Below are 9,295 nucleotides of genomic sequence, written 5' to 3'. Positions count from 1 at the left end.
GGCTGCTAACCAAAAGGTCGGCAGTTCGAATCTGCCAGGCACTCCTTGGAAACTCTGTGGGGCAGTTCTACTCTGTCCTATAGGGTCTCTATGAGCCGGAATTGACTCGATGGCACTGGGTTGGTTTTGGGTTTTGTAATAAAAAATAGGATTTTTTTTTTTTTTGCAGAAGTAAAAATATTTTGAAAGTTAAGCTTTATTGTGAGAACAAAGATCTTTCCAAAACACACAAAATATGAAGGTTCAAGTTCAAAGGATTCAGATCATAGTGCAGATAGAAAAATTTCTTTGTATTCATCCTGTTTGGAGCCTATTGAGCTTCTGTGGGTTGATGCCTTTCATACAATTTAGAAAAATCTTGATCTTTATCTTCAGGTTGTGGGTTGATATCTTTCATATCTTAGATCTTTATCTTTGGGTTGTAGGTTGGTATCTTTCATATACTGAGCTTCCGTGGGTTGACATCTTTCATCCAATTTAGAAAAATCTCAATATTTCTTCAAATATTATCTTCCATCGGATTTGGGAAAATCTTGTCCTTTGTTTCTTTAAATACTGTTTAAGTCTCATGATCTCTTTCCCCTCTCTATCTGTGACTTCAGTTACACATATGGTAGACCTTTTGAGAGTATCTCACATGTCTCTTATGCCATTTTTACTGGTTTACTGGCTTTTTACTGGTTTGTTACTCAATGGCTTCAGCTTTAACGTTTTTCTATTTATATGTCTTTTGCCTTACTGACCCTGTGTTTCATTATGTACGGTAAGTTGTTTGATCCATCCAGTGTATTCTTTTTAAGCTCAGATACTGTATTTTGAAGTTCTATAAAACTCATTTGATTCTTTTTTATAGATTCTAATTCTTTCTTAAATCTTTGTCTTTTTACCGATTTTGCTTTATTTTCTTCAAAATAAAAATCAGTTATTTTGAGGTCCTTTTCTGCTAAATCCAGTATCTGGATTGTCTGTCTTTCCCAGTTGAGTCTTGAGATGACTGCAGCCTGTGAGTGACTCAGAGTCAAAAGCCCAGCTAAACCATTTCTGGATTCCCGACCCATAGAAACTGTGAGATAATGAATGTTGTTTTAAGCAAACATTATACTTAATGGTGATGGAGCTGATGTTTTCCCTAAGATCTCACTACTTTTAATCAATCTGGACTATAGGTTCTGATCAATGAACCACCCAGGCAAGAAAAATAATTAAAGTGATCTGTATCAGAAAGAAAGGAGTAAAGCTGTCTTATTCACAGACAACAGAATCATCTATGTAGAATATCTGATGGAATCTACAAAACAAAACAAAACAAAAACCTACTAGAACTAATAGTTGAGCTATTCAAGGCTACAGGATATAAGATAAACATACAAAAATTAATCAGATTTCTATAAACTGGAAACAAAATCAGAAATTGAAATAAAAGTACCATTTATAATACTATCAAAAATATCTAATACTTAGAGGTAAATATAACAAAATTTTTTGAAAGAGTTATACACAGTAAACTTAAAAACTGAAAGAATTAAAGAGGACCTAAATAAATAGAGACATATACCATGTACACAGGAGCCCTAGCTCATAAGGTTTTTGTTTATGCTCAATTGTTAAGCACTTGAATGCTAACTGAAAGGTCATTGCTTCAAACTCACCAGCAGCTCCATGGGGAAAAGACCTAGTGAACTACTCCCATAAAGATTACAGCCTAGGAAACCTGATGCAGCAGTTCCACGAGTCGGAATTGACTTGACAGCACACAGCAACAGCTATAACTATGTACATGAATTGGAAAGCTCAATATTGTCGAGATGCTAATTGTCCACAAATTGATTTATAGAGTCAAAGCAATCCTAAGTAAAATTCTCAGTTGACAAGGCAACTCCAAAATTCATATAGAGTTGTAAAGGACCTTGAAAAAGAAGAAAAAAATATACAGCTTACTCTACTTGTTTCGAGACTTTCTATAAAGGTTCAGTAATCAAGACAGTGTGGTATGACATAAATATAGTCAAAGAAATCAATGGAACAGATTAAGGAGTCCAGAAAGACACCCATAAATATATGTACAAGTGATTTTCAACAAAGGTGCAAAGGCAACTCAATGGGAGAATAATTGTCTTTTTAAGAAGTAGTCCTGGAAAACTTGAGTATCCATGTGCTTTAAAAAAAAAAAAGAAAAGAAAAACTCCACTAAACATTCATATAACCACGCCCTCTACTCACACAAATCTTAATAGATCGAACTTCATTAGCCTAATAAAAAGTATCTACTAAAAACTTACAGAAAACTTTATATTTATGGGTTAAAAAAAAAGTAGAAACATTCTCAATGTTAAAGTATAATTAAAAAAAGTTAAAACATAACTGAACAAACTTAAAATGATCTTGTAGAACTTGTATCAAAATCAATTGTATATCTAGCAAACAAAATTATTTGTGCTGCTAAGCGAAAGGATCATTTGCTTTACTCTAAAACAAGAATCATGGCATTGCTATCAATTTTCTACAAGTTTACATCTTTTCCTTAGAGTTGTAAAATTATTTAGTCAATAAAAAAAATCAATCGAAGTTACAAGTACTGAAAAGATATCCAGTGCTCTCTTTTGCATATTGCCATTTTGAGTAATTTGCTTGAAAGCATAGTTTTAAAAAAAAATTATCTGTTTTATTGTTGTTGTTGAAAATATACATAGCAAAGTATACACTAATTTAACAGTTTCTACATGTATAATTCAGTGACACTGATTACATTCTCTGAGTTGTACATCGCAACCGTTTTTACCCTCCTTCTCTGAGTTATTTCTTCCCCATTAACATAAGCTCACTGACCCCTGAGTTCCTGTCTAATCTTTCAAGTTTCTGTTGTCAGTTTGATCCCATGTAGATAGTTCTTTAAAAAACATAATGCTCAAGGCAGACATTTTTACTGGTTAACCTAAACCATTGTTTGGTTTTAAGGAGACTTCAGAGGATATTTTTGGTTTAAGGTTTAAAGATTATCTCAGGGAAATAGTTTCAGGGGTTCAAACAGCCTCCACAGCTCCGGAAAGTCTAGAGTCCCTGATTTTTAATTTTTTTCCTCATTTTTCCCTTTTTGATCAGGATTCTTCTATACGATCTTTGATCAAAATGTTCAGTAGTGGTAAATTGGTACCACTCAGGGCAAAGGAAGGAAAGGTCACTTTTTTTATTGACACCATTAAAATCATTAATAAAACTCTGATACCCTTATCATTGCTAATTTAACACTGAACTAGATATACAAGCTAAAACTTTGATACATATAAAAGAATACAAGGATTGCAAAGGAAGAAGAAAAGTTTTCATAGTTTACACAAAAAATTCAAGAACATTTGCAAACATAAGGTTGTAAACCTGGATTTCCTGTACCAATTCCAACCATCCATCCCTTTGTATGATATCACTTCCACACAGCTGCTGCCCAATGGAGAAAGGACTGGCATGCCATATCTGTACTGTTGAAAAATGCCTTAAATGCTTCTTCTAACATTCAAATGTTTTAAAGTATGCTTTTGAAATATTAACCAAAATAATGCCTTCTAATATTCTTGGAAGGCATGGATATTAAAAAAAAAAAAATAGAAATGATTGACTCAAAAAATATCCCAGGGAGATGGAGTAAGATAATGAAGTGAGAGGAGGGTCCCACTTACTCTTCCAGCAAATAATCCACTGAATAGTGAATAAAAACAAGCAAAGACTGAGGTCTCAGAACTCCAGACAGCAGCTGAGGTGTTGGAGAGTCAGGTTGAGTCCAGAAGTGAGAGAAAGGAGGAGTAGGGATGTTACAGAACCTGGGAGAACCTACCCACAAGCATCAGGATTGCTCGCTCTTCACGACAATTTTGAGACAGGGTTGGGTAACTCTCCAAACAGGGAACACAGAAAAGGAGCTGATCTGATGAAGCTGAAGCCCAATTTTTTTTTTTTTTTTTTTTTTTAGGTGGCACAAATTGGCCGTAGGAGTTCACAGGCCATGCAACTGGGAGAGGGTGAAGGGAGGCCCTGGCTCTGCAAGAGTATTGTTCAATCTCCCTGAGGCCAAGACAGATGGGCACTAGAACCAAGAGGAACAGCAAGAGCAGCAGGGTGAGAGGAATACATCAGACTGACAGGGATGCACAGAGGCAAATTGTCCACAGTGGGACACTGTGGGTGAGCCTGTGCAGGGGCATCCATGAGGGAAAGATATAGAGAGCCTCCTTACCTTTCCAACAGGAAAGTCGAGCCCCACCACTTACATCAGCATCTGCAACCAGCTAACCCCCCTCCCACAGATGCATATTGAATCCTAGAGATCAAGCATCCAGAACTCCTGAATCAGCACTGGAAAAAAACCTAAAGATAAGAGTGCCCTTTGGTGGTTCTCAGGAGAAGATACCAAGTCCCCGCCACTGGGTTGATTCTGACACACAGCAACACTGTAGGGCTAAATGGAACTGCCCTGTGTGGTTCCCGGGGCTGAGAGTCTTTGCAGAAGTGGGCTGCTGCATCTTGTCATGTGCAGCGGCTGGTGGGTGTGGACCCAGCCTTTTGGTTGGCAGCCGGGCACTTAGCCCCTGCACCAACAGGGCATTCCATCAGAAAATTTTCTGGCCTAAGTTCAACAAAAAATACTAAAACACACAAAAAAATCACAAGAGAAGGACCACTCAAAAGCCAACCTTGAAGAAGAGGAAATTTCTCCTATGGAGGCCAGAATAACGCAAAGAATTGATAATTTTCAGATTATGCTGCTAAGTATGTTTAAAGAAAACAAAAAAGCACATAGAAAATAAACTAGCAGAGATCAGAAAATGTACAGAGCAACAAAATAAGAGACTCAACATGGAAACTGAAAACATAAAAAAAAAACACTAATGAAAAAGAGAGAGGGAACTATTGCGACTGAAGACTAAAACAACTGAGTTAGAAAAAGTAAGAGAAACACTCAGCAGCTGAGTCAGACAAAAGATAGAATAAAATAACCAGAAGACAAAATAACTGAATTTGTCAAGTCTCTAGAGAAAAAAAAAAAAACAACCAAGAAAAATGAACAAACTCAAAATGAAATACGGGTTTCAATTAAGAAATCTCACATTAAAATTATTGGAATCCCAGGGCACCATGAAAACATTAAAGGGATAGAAATGATTTTTCAAGAGATAATCAGAGAGAATTTCCCAGATGTGAACAGCTTCGTGAACCCCAATTAAAAAAGACACAAAAGATCATCTTTGAGCCATATTCTAATAAAATTCTTGAAAATCAAAGACAAAGAGAGAATTCTGAAAGCAGCAAGAGAAAAATGCAATATAACATACCAAGGGACTTTCATAAGAATCAGTGTGGATTTCTCCCCAGAAACTCTAAAGGCCAGAAGACAATGGAGTGAGATATATAAAATACTGAAAGAGAACAATTCCCAAACAAGAATTTTTACCCAGCAGTGTTGTCATTCAAAAACAAGGGGGAAATCAAGACATTCCCAAACAAACAGAAGCTTGGGAATTGGCCACCACCAGACCAGCTCTGCAAGTGTTACTCAAGGGAGTACTCAAATGGAAAGGCAAGAGCCTTAAGTAATACTCATATCTATACATGGGAAAAAAATAATCAAAAAATAAGTGACAGAGAGACAAATCTCCAAAAAATGCAACACAAGCAATCACTAGGACTAAGCGTATCTTTTCAGGGAGTAAACCCAATACTAAATCCCACAAACAATACAGCATCAGGTTTGTAAGAAATTAGTACAAAATAAACTTACCAAATACAGGTCGTATATTGATGTTAATGGAGATACCCCAACAGAAATGCAGGAGGGAAGACCATATCAGGAATAGTTTTATTATGTTATGTTTGTATGTTAACTATTGTTCATATGTTAAATGTTGTTGCAATTGTTAGTTGTGTAATATAACATATGTGGTAACCACTAAGAAATCACCAAGAAGAAACATTAGGAAGAAAAGAAGGACATTAGCAAAAAGGCTCATCACAAGATAGCAGCCAAATAAAAACAAAAACAGAAAAGTCAGAATAAAAAAACAAGGAAAACATGAAATGCTTGAAAAACAAATAGAAAAATGAATTAGGTAAACACTTTGTTTTCAGTAATAAACTTAAATGTAAATGGTCTAAGGTCCTCATGCAAAAGGCAGAGAGTGGCAGAATGGATGAAAAAACATGATCCATCCGTTTGCTGTCTACAGGAAACACACCTTAGACATAAGGACACACACTGAAAATAAGAGGATGGAGAAAAACATTCCCTGCAACCAGTAAACAAAAAAGAGCAGGAGTGGCCTTACTGACATCAGATAAAACAGACTTTGAATCAAAATCTATTACAAAAGATAAAGAAGGATATTACATAATAATAAAAGGGTCTATCCAGCCAGAAGACATAACAATTATAAATACATATGCACCTAACACAATACACCAAAATACATGAGACAAACACTGACTAATATGAAAAGAGAAACAGACAGCTCCACAATAACTTCAGGGAACTTCAACATACCACTTTCAATTATAGACAGAACCTCAAAAAAGAAGATTATTAAGGACATTGGGAACTTAAATAAAGCCATAAGCCAAATGGACCTGACAGATGTATATAGAACGCTCCACCCAGCATCACAACACATACTCTTCTCCAGCACACACTGATCATTTTCCAGAATAGGCTATATGCTAGGACACAAAAAACAAGTCTCAACAAATTTAAAAATACTGAAATCATACAAAGCTTCTTCTCTGACCATGTCTTAGTTATCTAGTGCTGCTATAATAGGAATACAACAAGTGGATGGCTTTAACAAAGAGATTTTATTTTCCCACAGTCTAGTAGGCTAGAAGTCCAAATTCAGGGCATCAGCCCCAGGGAAAGACTTTCTCTGTTGACTGTGGGGGAAGTTTCTTCTCATCAATATCCCCCTGGACTAAGAGTTTCGCCATGCAAGAACTCAGGGTCCAAAGGACATGCTGTGCTCCCGGCACTGTTTTCTTAGTGATATGAGGTCCAGCCCGCCACCCCGTCTCTCTGCTCTCCTCTCTTTTATATCCCAAAAGAAACTGGCTCAGGACACAATCCAGTCCCATAGATTGAGTCCTGCCTCATCAACACAACTGCCGCCCATCCCCCACTCATTAACATCGCAGATAGACAAGTTTACAATACATAAGAAAATACCACCAGATGACAAAATGGTAGACAATCCACACCTTAAAATTAAAAACTTATGCTCATCAAAAAACATTATTAAAAGAATAGACAACATACAGACTGGGAAAAAAATCTTCAAAAATGACTTATCCAATAACAGTCTAATCTCTAAAATCTATTACAAAACTGCAACAACTTAACAACAAAAAGACAAACAACCCAGTCACAAAATAGACAAAGGACATGAACAGAACCTTCACCAGGGAAGACATCCAAGCAGTGAACAAACATATGAAAATATGTTGACAATCATTTGCCATTAGAGAGGTGCAAACCAAAACTACAATGAGATACCATCTTACCCTGGCCAAAATGGCACTGATTAAAAAAAAAAAAAAAAAAGGCAGTTAACAACAAGTGTTGGCAGGGATGTGGGGAGATTGGAACATTTATTCATTGCTGGTGGGACTCAAATGGTACAACCACTATGGAAAATGGTATGGCGCTTTCTCAAAAACCTAGAAATAGAACTATCCTATGATCCAGCAATCCCACCTAAAAATAATGACAAAGACATACACACACGTATGTTCATTGCTGCTTTGTTCACAATACCAAATAAATGGAAACAACCAAGGTGCCCATCAATGGATGAATGGTTAAGCAAATTGTGGTACATACATACAATGGAATATTACACAACCAAAATGAAAAATTATGTGTCCACAAAATGTATTATAACATGGTTGGACCTGGAGGGCATAAAACTAAGTGAAATCAAGTATATAAGCACAAATATTATATGATCTCTCTTTTACAAGAAGACAACAATAGATAAATATGTTTTTGTTGTTTAAGTTGTCCTCAAGTTGTTGATGACTCATGATGACCCTATGTAAAACAGAACAAAATACTGCCCAGTCCTGTGCCATCTTCACAATCCTCGTTATGCTTGAGCCCATTGTTGCAGCCACTTTGTCAGTCTACCTCATTGACAGTCTTCCTCTTTTTCGCTCACCCTCTACTTTATCAAACATGATGTCCTTCTCCGGGGACTGGTCCCTCTTAATAACATGCCCAAAATATGTGAGATGAAGTCTCATCCTCACTTCTCAGGAACATTCTGGCTGTACTTATTCCATGACAGATTTGTTCTTTTTTTTTGGCAGTCCACTGTATATTCAGTATTCTTCACCAACACCACAATTCAAAGGCTTCAGTTCTTCTTCGGCCTTCTTTATTCATTGCACAGCTTTCACAGGCATATGAGGTGATTAAAAACACCATGGCTTAGGTCAGGTGCACCTGAATCCTTAAAGAGACATATTTGCTTTTGACACCTAAGGTCTGTGCAGCAGATTTGCCCAATGCAGTGCACCATTTGATTTGTTAACTGCTGCTCCCATGGGTGTTGATTGTGGATCCAAGCGAAATGAAATCCTTGCAAAGTATTTTCTCCATATTATCATGATGTTGCCTATTGGTCCAGTTGTGAGGATTTTTGTTTTTTTTTTATGTTGAGGTGTAATCCATACTGAAAGCTGTAGTTATCAGTAAGTGCTTCAAGACCTCTTCACTTTCAGCAAGCAAGGTTGTGTCATTTGCATAAAGCAGGTTGTTAATGAGCCTTCCTCTAATCCTGATGCCCCATTCTTCTTCCTATAGTCCAACTTCTCAGATTATTTGTTCAGCATACAGAGTGAGTAATTATGGTGAAAGGATACAAGCCTGATGCATACCTTTCTGACTTTAAACCTTGCAGTATCTCCTTGTTCTGTTTGAACCATTGCCTCTTGATTTATGTACAGCTTCCTGAGAAGCACAATTAAGTGTTCTGGAATTCCTATTCTTCACAATGTTATCCATAATTTGTTATGATCCACACATTCAAATGCCTTAGCATAGTCAATAAAACACAAGCAAACACTTTTTTGCTTTCAGCCAGGATCCATTTTACATCAGCAATGATATCCCTGGTTCCACGTCCTCATCTGAATCTAGCTTGAATTTCTGGCAGTTCCCTGTTGATGTTCTGTTGCAGCTGCTTTTGAAGAATCTTCGGCAAAATTTTATTTGTATGTGATATTAATGATATTATTTGATAATGCCTGCATTCAGTTGGAT

Source organism: Loxodonta africana, chromosome 8, assembly GCF_030014295.1.
Source record: "Loxodonta africana isolate mLoxAfr1 chromosome 8, mLoxAfr1.hap2, whole genome shotgun sequence".
NCBI classification, from domain to species: domain Eukaryota; kingdom Metazoa; phylum Chordata; class Mammalia; order Proboscidea; family Elephantidae; genus Loxodonta; species Loxodonta africana.
Note: the sequence above shows the minus strand (reverse complement) of the source record.